The sequence below is a fragment of the Sciurus carolinensis genome, chromosome 8, assembly GCF_902686445.1.
Source record: "Sciurus carolinensis chromosome 8, mSciCar1.2, whole genome shotgun sequence".
Taxonomy (NCBI): Eukaryota; Metazoa; Chordata; class Mammalia; order Rodentia; family Sciuridae; genus Sciurus; species Sciurus carolinensis.
In genome coordinates this window covers 17,015,837-17,028,103 of record NC_062220.1, presented here as the reverse complement: position 1 = coordinate 17,028,103, position 12,267 = coordinate 17,015,837, and the positions used below count along the sequence as shown (strand labels likewise).

Sequence of the window (12,267 nt, the reverse complement as noted above, 5' to 3'; positions counted from 1 at the left end):
CGTATTCCCAACAGAAATAATCCATAAAATGCATTAGTGAAATGTACCAATTTATCCATTTAAAAGTCTACACTATGTATGGTTGTATTATAAGACCCTTTTGATCCTGTTATACGGTATGAAGGGCACGTAATACACAAGTCCTTCATATCTAGAAACAGAAATTCAGATTTTCTTTCTCAGACACTATTACTTAAACACAGTAGAAGGCAATACTTGGTTGTAGAATATGTGAACAAATAAATATATGTATTCAATTTGATGTATATTCAATACTTTTAAATAAAAAATATTTTAAATGTTTTTATTGAATGCAAGTTGTAAATACTTGTGGTGTATGGTATGTGTACATGATATATCTTTTCAAATTGTGTATCCATTAACAAATTACTGCAGATGTAGTTTTATTTTTGAGTTTTGTCTTTCAATCCTTACACTAGTTGACACATCGCCATTATAATAGTAGAAGAGTGCTTGAGTTTGACTATTTACTTATTTTCCCATTGAGATTTATTTTTCATATTTCTTCATTTTACTGACTGGCCACCTTTTATTTTAGCCTGAAGAACACTCTTTCGTGTTTCTTACCCGGCAGGTTTAGGAGTGATGACTTCCATCAGTTTTGTTTGTTTGGAAAAGCTTTTATCTCTCCATCGTTTGTGAAGTACAACTTTGCTAAGTACCAGTATATTCTTGGTTGAAAATTTTTTTCTTTCAACACATTGAAAATATCATCCCAGAGCTGGGGAAAAAGCTCAGTAGTTGAGCATTTACCCAAAATGCACAGAGACTATCCCGCATCACCAAAACAAAAAAGAAGGAAAAAAAACTTGCAAGATAATATTCCCCCTCTGTCTCTCTGTCTACCTCTCTATCACTGCCCATCACACAGACACACACACACAGACACACACACACACACACACACACACACACACATGCACACACATACAAGCAAAGTTTGTTCTGAGAAATACACAGACATTCTGGAGTTCACTGGTATGTAAGCAATCTTTATCCTCTTGTTCCTTTCAATATTCTGTTTTAAGACTAGGGATATGTCAGTAGTAGAGCACTTGCCTCACATGGATAAGGCCTTGGTTTGATCCCTAGTATTATAGGAAAACTTTTTTTGATATTTGATACAGGCTGTAATATGTCCTATTGATTCTTCTTTGAGCTGAACATAATTATAATTGGAGGTCCTTGGGTTTTCTGTACCTTAATATTGATATCTTTCCCCAGATTTGTTAAGTTTTCAGCTACTCTACCTTTAAGGTTTCTTTGTCCCTTTAACTCTCCCTTCTCCTTCCATAAATCCTATAATGTGAAAGTTAGCTGTCTTGATGATGCCCCAGGATAAACCCTGTAGGCTTTGTCCATACTTTTTCATTCTTCTTTCTTTTTGCTCCCTTGACTAATTGCTTCTGTCTTTGGGTTCACAGTCTTTTTTTCTGCTTGATGAAGTCTGCTGTTGACGCTCTAATCCATTTTTCATTTTATTCATTGTATTCTTCATTTGCACGATTTATTTGGTTATCTTTGTGTTATTTCTGTACCAAACTTCACAATTTATTTTCCTGATTTCATTAAGCTGTGTCCTCTTGGAGCTTGTTGAACTTTCTTAAGACAATTATTTTGAACTAATTGTTGAGTAATTTGCATATTTCCATGGAGAGGCATCAGTTACTGAATAATTTTCATCTTCTTTTGGTGATGATGTATTTCCTTAGTTTTTCATAGTTCTTGTTGTCTCATTTGAGGGACCAATCACCTCTCCCTGACACTGGATTTGTGAGGAAAGACTTTCGCTGTGGGTGGGTACGACGTTACTGGCTGGGTGGGGTACAGAAGTTCCAGCTACTGCAGCTCGATGCGTGCAAAGTGGCCTAGTCGTCATGGATCTCTTTCAGCTGAGAGCAAGAACTGGTGAGGATTAGATGACAGGGATCTCGGTGGTCTCATCTGCAGGGGTCTTCAGCAGTGTTGAGAGCCGTCTGGGTCTTTGGTGATGTAAGCTGCTGGGGTTCTCCTGATCTCTGATTCTTCCATGGACGACGTCATGACCAAAGGGATCCCTGTGAGGGTCAGGTCCAGCTCGTGGGTGCACTTACATTGGCAGTGGTACAGTGTCTGACGCACAGAGCCTTGGAATAGCCGTAACTCAGGGATCCGGAGCGTCGGTGCGAGTGGAAGGACCCTGCAGTGGGACTCGGAGCTGCGGTGGCGCTCGTGCCTGGAGGACAAGCCCTCCACCGCTGCATTGGTGACACTGAGTGAGGCACATGAACTTACAATGACTGCAGAGCCTGGGTTGGGAGCACAGGCGTTGCTGGCATACCACGACTTCATGGAATGGAACACGGATACACTCGCTGCAGCGCCGCCTCCAGTGCAAGAACACAAGTGCTTGCAGAGCAGCCAAGGAACGCCGGTCTGGAATAGGCATGTGCACAGCAGTGGTGGCTCTGGGCCTCGGGGTACAGGCTAGCTTGCTGTGAAGGTGGTTCTAATGTCCAAGGCATAGGCACTCCCAGCTGACCAGGGAGCTGAGGTCTCGATTACATGCACATGCTGAGAAGCCTCAGCTCGGGGGCCCAGAGTGGAGCTAGCCTCTGTGGGACTCTGGTGTGGTGTCTGAGGCATGGGAGCAAGCAGTACAGTCATGGCACACAGTCTTCAGCACATCTATACACGCAACAGCTGTGGGTCTAGGAGCTGAGGCCTGTGTAGGGTTGGAGGAGGTGGGCTCAGTCCCAAAGTGGTACAGTAATGGCTTCTTTTGGGGGAAACAGGGGTGAGCAGCATTTCCCTCTCTGGAGAGTTTGCAGCAGTGATGGATTCTGTTTACCTCAGGGGCAAAATCTGCTAGCGAGTGTCTTCTGCAGTGCATTTCCTATGGGTCACAAGGCCGATTTCCATAGCGCCTCCTTCTTTGTCGCTAGCCAGCTTCAGGTATCTCAGGTATGCCGACCTCCCGGGCAATCCTTTCTGTGTGACTGCCCTGTTTTTGGTTCCACGGTGTTGCTCCATGTTCTCCATTGGTTCCTTGAGCCCTCTAACACTATTTTTTGTTTTGGATAGCTAATTTGTGTGTGTGTGTGGGGGGGGGGGTGACAGGAGGGGATGAATGCAGGCATCTCCTACGCCAACATCTTGCTGAAATTACTCTGTTTTTAACTCTGTTTTTCAGAAGTTAGGATTCCATTTGCCCAGACCTACATGCTAACGGAAAAGATCTAACAATTTCTTCCTAATTCCAGGGGAAAAATACTGTTTGTTTTTCAAGATCCCCAACAACTTTTATTGAAAAATTCAACAAATATTATAATAGCCAACGTTTCTGTATTAAAAACCAAGTGTCTTGGAACTCTGTTGGTAACTTGCACAAAGATATAAAGAGAGAGTTGGGTATTAGTTCTGATGGTCTCTGGGTGGAAATGATTGAACGTATTTCTTAAAAAATATTTTCTAGTTGTTGCTGAACCTTTTATTTTATTTATTTATTTATTTAGTTAGTTAGTTAGTTAGTTATTTTTATGTGGTGCTGAGACTCAAACCCAGTGCCTCACACATGCTAGGCAAGCACTCTACCACTGAGCCACAACCCCAGTCCTTGAATGTGTTTTTTCCTTTACTGTACTGCTATTTGATAACATACAGGGTCTCGCTGAATTGCTTACAGTCTCACTAGGTTGCTGAGGCTGAGTTTGAACTCACGATTCCTCTGCCTCAGCCTCCTGAGCTGCTGGGATTACTGGCATGTACCATGATACCCAGAGTGCATACTCTTTAATTAGTTCTATAATCAGTGGTATGTTCATCTCACTATCAAAGTGAGGTTTTTTTTATGTATAACTGTAATTATGTGGTACATGATTTTAATAATTACATAATTGCTAATTATGTAAATTAAGTATAATTAAAATCATTTGTTCCTTAAATAATAGGGGAATTTACCTGAAAGTTTTATCTCTTGGCACCAGGAAGCCCATATATTTTCAATTCCACCTAGGTTCAATTTTGCAAATTTATCTTTTTTTTCACAGTGTATTGATGTCATACAGTTTAGCAAAAGTGTTTCTATTTATTTGTTTATCCATCAAATTTTTTTGTATACCTATTCTGTGCTAGGTTCTATTCTAAGCACTTGGACTACATCAGTAAGCAAAACAAATATCCTTGAATTCTCAACACTTCATGCTTATACTCTTATGATTCCTTTAATTTTCCTATATGTATGGCTATTTTCTTCTTTCCATTCTTATTTTATACATTTGTGCTTTTATTTCTTTTCCTTTTAGTTAGTTAATGATTACCTAACTTCTTTCTCTTCTCCTCCTCCCCCTCCTCCTCCTCCTTCTCTCTCTCTCTCTCCCTCCTTCTGGATTTCACTTAGAGCAAATAAAAGAAATATTTTTATTAGTTCTGGTTTTCTGGAGTTCTTTTATTTCAGAGCTGGGGATCAAACCCATGCCTTACACATGTTACTTAGGCATGACACCCCTAAACTATACTCTTCCCTGTTTTTGAATTCATTAATATCTCATTTTCTTGTACTGACCTCTTATCTTTTTCAAGTTTATAAATAGGTTTCTAACTTCTTGGTTGAATAGTTGTTTCATTGATTATTTTTTCACTTTTTGATTTGTTTTCTTTTCCCTATGTTGGTACTAGGGATCAAACCCAGGGCCACACATATGTGAGGCATGTACTTTGCCACTGAGTTATACCCCCACCCCCAAGTTTTTCTTTTTCTTGTTTAGTCATAGAAACATTGAATGCAATGAATTTTCTTCTGAGAACTGTTTTACATATGATGTCATAAATGTAATGCTTTCAATTTTATATTCAGGATTTTCTGCAATTTGACTTTGGTTTCTTCTTCGATTAATAGTTGTTTACAAGAGTTCTTATTATATTTTACTTTCTAATGTTAGAGCTTTATCTTCTAAGCTTTGATATTCTACTTTTAATCATGCTGAGCTCAGATAATATCATTGATCAATATTTTTAATAATTCATGAGATTGTGACAAGATTGATTCTATTTTAAAATATTGAGTTGGATAAATGGACATACATTCATGTGTTATAAATCTTTAACATTTAATATTGGAAAAGCTGTACTGACTGGCTTTATTCCTTTACCACACTGGCTCTTAACTAGGGGTAATTTTGTCCCACCTCCCCAGGGGACATTTTGAAAATGTCTGCAGATATTTTTGGTTGTTCCAACTTGAGTTGGGAACACAGAGGTGATACCAGCACCTGGTAGGTGGAGATGGAGATACTTCTAAACATCCTATAATGTGCAGGCAATTACAACGAAGATTTATCCAAGTCCCAAATGTCAATAATGCAGAGATCAAGAAAACTTGCTCATAAAGATCCTTTCTTTATAAATGTTACAATGTGCAGATTCCTAATGCCATAATTTCGGCTCATTGCATATAACTGCCAGCTAATCCATTTAGACTCACTTCTATAGCACTTAAAGTAAACAGCCCATCCCTTATAACTTGTCTATGTTTTTCCATGCATTTTATCTTTTCTTGGATTGTTAAACTCATAATGGGTTTTGTGCTTTTAGTATTTGAGCTTAGAGAACATGGAAAAATGAGTCCCAGTGAAAATAATGTAAGAAAAAAACAGAAATTGTAAATTACAAATTATTTCCTCAGTGTCGAGAGAAAATTTCTCTGGTAAATAACATACTGATACAAAAGATGGAGCAATCAGAGAGATCAGATTAAGCTAGTTGTCTGCTTTCCTTCTTTCCCCAAATTTCTTAAAATAACCATGAGAAAAGACAACTAAAAACATCACGTTCATACCACCTCTAGAATAAAGAAAGGATAAGCCCTCAAGGATAGAAAGAAGGGATGAGACTGGCCAATAAATAAACGTAGAGAAAACTATAGTCCAAAATACTTACAGTAAGCAGTTATTGCAAAGATATGGGAAATTTTAGACATACTCCAGCTTTACGATCAAATAAAAAAATTTAAAAAGTAGAAGCTTTTAGGGAATCATCAGATAATTCATTAAAAATGTGCATTTAGCTGGTCATGATGGTTCAAGGGTTAATTCCAGCAACTCAGGAGGCTGAGGCAGGCGGATTGCAAGTTTGAGGCCAGCCTCAGCAGTTTAGCAAGAACCTGTCTCAAAATTAAAAGAATTAAAAATAAAAAAGGACCAGGTATGTAACTCAGTGATAAAGTACCCCTGGGATTAATTACCAGTGCCGAAACAAAACCAAAAAAAAAAACCCCTACATTTAAAATTGTTAGACAAGCAATGTACTCTGCCAGTGCTAGTCCTTCCTACGCACACGGCTCAGGGGGTCAGGAGCCAGTGTGTTCTTCTGGCTGCCGTTCACTGCTTTCTACCGATGGGAGTACTAAGCCTGGACGTGGAGTGACACAGTGCCTGGCCTGGGGAGGGACACGGCACAGGCTGGGTACATTCAAAAGCCACCCAAATGGCCGAAGACAGAAGAATAAGAGTGGAGCTGATTTTGACATTTATTTCTGGAATACAGCTATGGAAATAAGGAGGGGGAGGATGTGGTGATAGGAACAAGAAACTCTATCAGTATTCAGTGAGTCCCTTGGGTGACATCAGAGCCAAGGCACAGGGTAGGTCTTGTGTAAACATCACCCTCCCAACATCCCTCTGGTGAAGACAAAGAAACCAGTGGCATGAACAACTTCCATGGATGCCATAAAACCAGATCTCTCCTCTTGCCAACTCCACCTGCCTTCTGGGCAAAGAACCTGAGAGGACATCTGAAGACCAGAGTCTACTGTGGAGAGGTGAGAAACGATTACAGCGTATGGGTTACACCAGCCTCTGCGACGAAGATCACAACAGGGAGTTGCCGGAAATGGCCTCGGGCAACTAGGCGTCTAGCAGGAAGAACAAATAAGGCTTTATTTACACGGACTGATCGCCAGGACACCAGGACCATTCTTCAAAGGGACATGGCTGGAAAAGTCTGTCCTGGCACGTGGCTGCCGTGGGTCAAAGCTTCACTGGTGACGAGTGCCATCAGTGTCCATCTCCACTCTGGAATCTCTGAACTGAAGACCGCAGGCCAGCCTGGTGTTAGACCCACCAGACGCCTCACACACACGTCCATGGCCATAAGTCCCCAAGACAGAGCTTCACTATTTAATGGAGAAGAATTGCTCGGTGCTGGCCTCTGGTGACCTTGCACATAGTCACAAAGGGCACAAGGGAAAGCTTGAACTGCAGCTGACCAGTCCTGGAGGAACGTCGTGAATCCTCCCCAAACATGAGTTCATGAGACTTTCGAGAAGATTCTTCAGGGACGTTTCTCACTCACTTTTCTCAGTCAGCCTTTCATCACTGTGACCAAAACACCTAACAAGAACAACGTGGAGGAGGAAGGGTTTATCTTGGCTCAGGGAATCAGAGGTTTTAGCTGGAGGTCAAACCGATACCATTGCTTTGCTCCTGAGGTGACGTAGATTATGGCAGAAGAGCATGACAGTAGCAGAGGCATTTGGAAAAGAGAGAGAAATGGGACAGGGACAAGATATAGCCCCAAAGAGTATGCTCCTGGTGACCCACTTCTCCTACCATGCCCCACCTGCCTGCGATTTCCACCACCTGCTGGGAGTCCCTTCCGCTATTAATGGATTAATCCATGGATAAAGTCAGAGCCCTTATGACCCAATCTCCTCCCCCAAAGCCCTCCTGTGGACATTAGTGCATTAGGAACCAAGCCTTCCGCACTTGAGCTTCAGGGGACATTACAGATATGAACCATAACCCTTCCTCAGCTGGCACTGTAATGAGACAGTTTCTCATCTTCTTCTCTCGTCTTCTCCTAGTTCCTGACAGGTGTAAGGTTTTTTTTGTTGTTGTTGTTGTTGTTACCTAATGAGGAAACAGCTTTGGGTTATAAAACAACTTACCAGCAACAAAGCAGAGCTCCTCAATGACAAGGTCTGTTACCATTCGGGTTTGTTTTATTTTGATTTGGCCCCGCACAAGAAAATAAAGATAAAAGATTGGTGTTAGGAGAAGGGACAGACACTGAAAAGAGAGACATAAGGAAAGAGATAATATTGCTATATGCAGAAGGATATAATAAAATAAAATGACTGAGATTTCAGTAATGACTCACCTTAGGGATCGTGAGGATACATAATTAGATGTCTATGTTTCTTTAAATGGTAAATATTTTTAATAGGTCCTGACACCTGTGTTCCATGCTGGCAGCTGCTACTTTATCACTGGTGCACAGCTAGCTTGCACAAGAGCTGGTAAAATTTCCCGCATTATAAATATAAATGTTTTGGTTCGTACCACAGCTGGGTTGCTAAGAGTCGGAGGAGAGCGCTGGGTAGTGGGTCTCTGGGTCCAGCCCTTACCCACCATCAAACCCAGGGGAGCCAGAGCCACTGCAGGTCAACCCACGGGGAAGTTAATATTAAGTTTGCTCTCCCTGAGGCTAGAACTGGACTGCTGTCTTTTGAAGAAAGCCAGAGAATTAAGAAACTCCATGAAGAAAACAGACAGTTCTTGTGTAGACCAAGGAGACCAAACTGAGACCAAAAAACTAGCCCAGAAGAGCTTAAAAGGCAGAGAAAGATGACATCTTAAAATGGAGATGTCGGCTTGTCCTGCTAGAAGAGGAACAAGAGTTAGTATTGACTCCATTTGAATGAAGTTTGGACTTCTGGCGCCAACTCTGGAGGGTCACTGAGAGAAGTGACATCGTGGTCCAGACAGCAGGTGCTTGAAACCCACTCCTGTTTGGATGCGGAGGTTTGGGATGTTGTGTGAAGGAGACAGATGCTGAGAACAGGCTTCCGATAAGCAGGACTGACTCGCTGACTGCTAAGCAGCGGAGCAGCTGGGCCACGTCCTTTGAAAAAGAAGATGTGAAGGTTATTTTCTGGTCAGCTTTGGCCAAAACTGCTCAACTGAATGGTGACTCTAAGGAACAAGAGACCCCAGATGCTGGAGAAGCCAACACATCCGAGTCTGAGAACTCCAGTTTTGAGGAGAATGAAATTCCACAGAATGAGACCCACCACCTCCCAGACAGGGATTCTCTCTTACCTGGTGATTCCTCTAGTGATGAAGATGATAGTGAGTAGGAAGAGTGTCAGGAGGAGGAGGAAAAAGATTGGCAGACATGCTCAGAATTTCACAGCAGCTCAATTCACAATAGCTAGATTGTGGAACCAACTGAGATGCCCTTCAATTAATGAATGGATAAAAAAAAAAACTGTGGTATACATACACAATGGAATATTACTCAGCCATAAAGAAGAATAAAATTATGGCATTTGCTGGTAAATGGATGAAGTTGGAAAATATCATGCTAAGTGCAATAGGCCAAGCCCAAAACACCAAAGGTCAAATGTTTTCTTTGATAAGTGGATGATGATATATAATGAGGGGGGTTGACAGGGGAAACAGAAGAATGAAGGAACTTTGGATGGGGTAGAGGAGAAAGGGGTGGGAGGGGGTGGGAGACGAAAAGATAGAATGAAACAGTATTACCCTATGCATATGTATGATTACATGAATGGTGTGAATCTACATTGTGTACAGCCACAGAAATGAAAAGCTGTACCCCATTTGTGTACAATGAATCAAAATGTGCAGTCTGTAAAAATAAAAAAAAAAAAATTAAGAGAAAAATAAAAAAGAAGATAGCTACCCTGATGAGGAGGCCTGTGCTCAGGGCTAGAAGGAAAGCTACACCGTGGATTCTGAGGCTCAGGGCAGGAAAACCCCACAGAGGAGACAAATACACAATTTTAACCACAAGGTACCAAAGCAGGAATGACTGGAGCTGTTTAAGCACACTGGGAAGAAGCAGAAGGATGGGCTCCTTACTGTTGGACTGCTGGGCTACCCGGATGCTTCTAGAATTTCAACCATCAAGGCCATCGTGGGCAAGAAAGTATCTGTGTCTGCCACAGCTGGTCACGGCGAGCATTTCTGGACTTCACATGGAGCCTGGCCTGTGTGTGTGACTGCCCAGGTCGGGTGGTGCCATCGTTTGTGTCACCAAGGCAGAGAGATTACAGTGGAATTCTCCAAGTGACCGGGTGAGAGCTCATGTCCCACCTCTATCACTACTATGCCAGAATATTCCAGGGCATGTTTTAGAGGCCACCTAGGCATAAATTTCATAGAGAAGATGAAGATCCGTGCCGCCCTCCAACCTCAGAACTGTTGAGCTCCTGGCAGTTTGGGAGGGTTCGTGACAGCACGCGGACAGCCAGCCTGCTTCAGTCTGCACGGCATGTCCTAAAGGATTATGTCAGCGGGAAACTACTGTACTGCCAGCCTCCTCCTGGAAGAGATCCTGTGACATTTCAGCACCAACACCAGCAATTCGTAGGGAAGGAAATGACTAGGGATGAAATAAAAATGTAGCCAGGTAGAAATTAAAAAAAAAAAAAAAAAAAAGGCAGATGGAAAAGTTGTCGAGGACACTTTTTTTCATCAAGAGAATGTGAGAGCTTTGGCCAAAGGGGTTGGGGCTGTGATGGGTGACAGGCCTGGGAGTGTGACCTCTGAGAATGGAGCTGGGAAGCCCTGGGGAATAAACAGCAACAGAAGTCAAAAAGAGGAAAGTCGTCGCCTCCACAGGCACCTGGATCTGTGAACCTGGGCTGCAAGGGAAGCCGCATCTGCACGGTGCAGATGGAAGAGAAGAGAAGCGGCTTGCTGCCTGCGGAACTCGTCCAAGACGCTGGTGCTGTGGAACGGACTCTGCTCTAGGGGAAAGCCACCACACCGGCAGTCCGATGCCAAGACCTAAGAGCTCCTGGAAACGCCAACTCTGACTAGTAGTCTTTGGAGCCCCAGAGACGCAGCCTTGTAGGAGGGTGAACTTCAGATGGGGGAATGGATGATGCCTATGAGTTTGTGTAAGTATACACACAAATGCATAGTAATGTGAGTCGGGATGTTTTTGAAAATACACTAAAATTAAATGTCACCGATGAATACTTTCATTCATTTAAGTAGATTAAATGCCAGTTGGACATTCTTTGACCTTTAAACAGTTGTAATCAATTAAAACTTGGCTGGAATTTTTTAAAAAATTAAACAAATATAAATGTTTAAGCTAACACATACCTTATCCACCACGAGGGAAAACTAATAAGTCAGGTTATAAGATTTCTTAAAATTTAAAGATGTGGGATCTTATTCTAATTTCTAATAGAAAAAATTAAATCTTTTGAAAATTTGTTCTAATTATACATGACAGTAGAATGCATTTTGACAAAATGAAATGAAACCCTTCTCTCACCCTGCAAACTCGACTCAAAGTGGATTAAGGACTTAGGCACTAGAACAGAGACCCTGCTCCTAGTAGAAGAAAAAGTGGGCCCAAATCTCTATCTACCATGTCAGTTTAGGAATTGATTTCCTTAACAAGACTTCTAAAGCACAAGAAGTAAAATCAAGAATCAATAAATGGAGTGGAATCAAACTAAAAAGCTTCTTCACGGCAAAGAAAACAATCAATAAGGTGAAAAGAGAGCCTACAGAATGGGAGAAAATCTTTACCACATGCACATCAGATAGAGCATCAATTTCCAGGATATATAAAGAACTCAAAAAACTTTATACACACAAAAAACCAAATAACCCAATCAATAAATGGGCAAAGAAACTGAACAGACACTTCACAGAATAAATACTATCAATCAACAAATATATGAAAAAATGTTCACTATCTCTAGCAATTAGAGAAATGCAAATTAAAACTACACTGGATTTCATCTCTCTCCAATCAGAATGGCAATTATCAAGAGTACAAGAAACGATAAGTGTTGGTGAGGATGAGGGGGAAAAGGAACGTTCATACATTGCTGGTGGGACTACAGATTGGTGCAGCCACTCTGGAAAGCAATATGGAGATACCTCATAAAACTTGGAACGGAACCACCGTTTGACCCCGTTATCCCACTCCTTGGTGTATACACAAAGGACTTAAAAAATTAAATCTGAATAGACCAAATGTTAAGGTGAAAAGGGGCTCAAAGATGTCTAGGTATGTGTGGTGTGTGTTGTGTGTGAGTGTGTAAGTGTAATGTCTTCATGGGGAAAACATGACAGTGGTAATAGAAAAAATGTTTAAATGAATGAATAATATTCAAAATGAGAAAAAAATTAACAAAATGAGAGGAATGATTACTAGTCTTTCAATAACTCTGAGGGTAAAAGTGCTTTATTCTCCAGTTAAAACGGACGGACTGAC

The 12,267-nt window shown here is 41.4% G+C and overlaps 1 pseudogene; it reads left to right on the top strand.

Moving 5' to 3' along the window:
- The first annotated feature begins 2,350 nt into the window (after positions 1-2,350).
- LOC124991264 (large subunit GTPase 1 homolog) lies at positions 2,351-10,662 on the top strand (annotated as a pseudogene).
- The last annotated feature ends 1,605 nt before the right edge of the window (positions 10,663-12,267 follow it).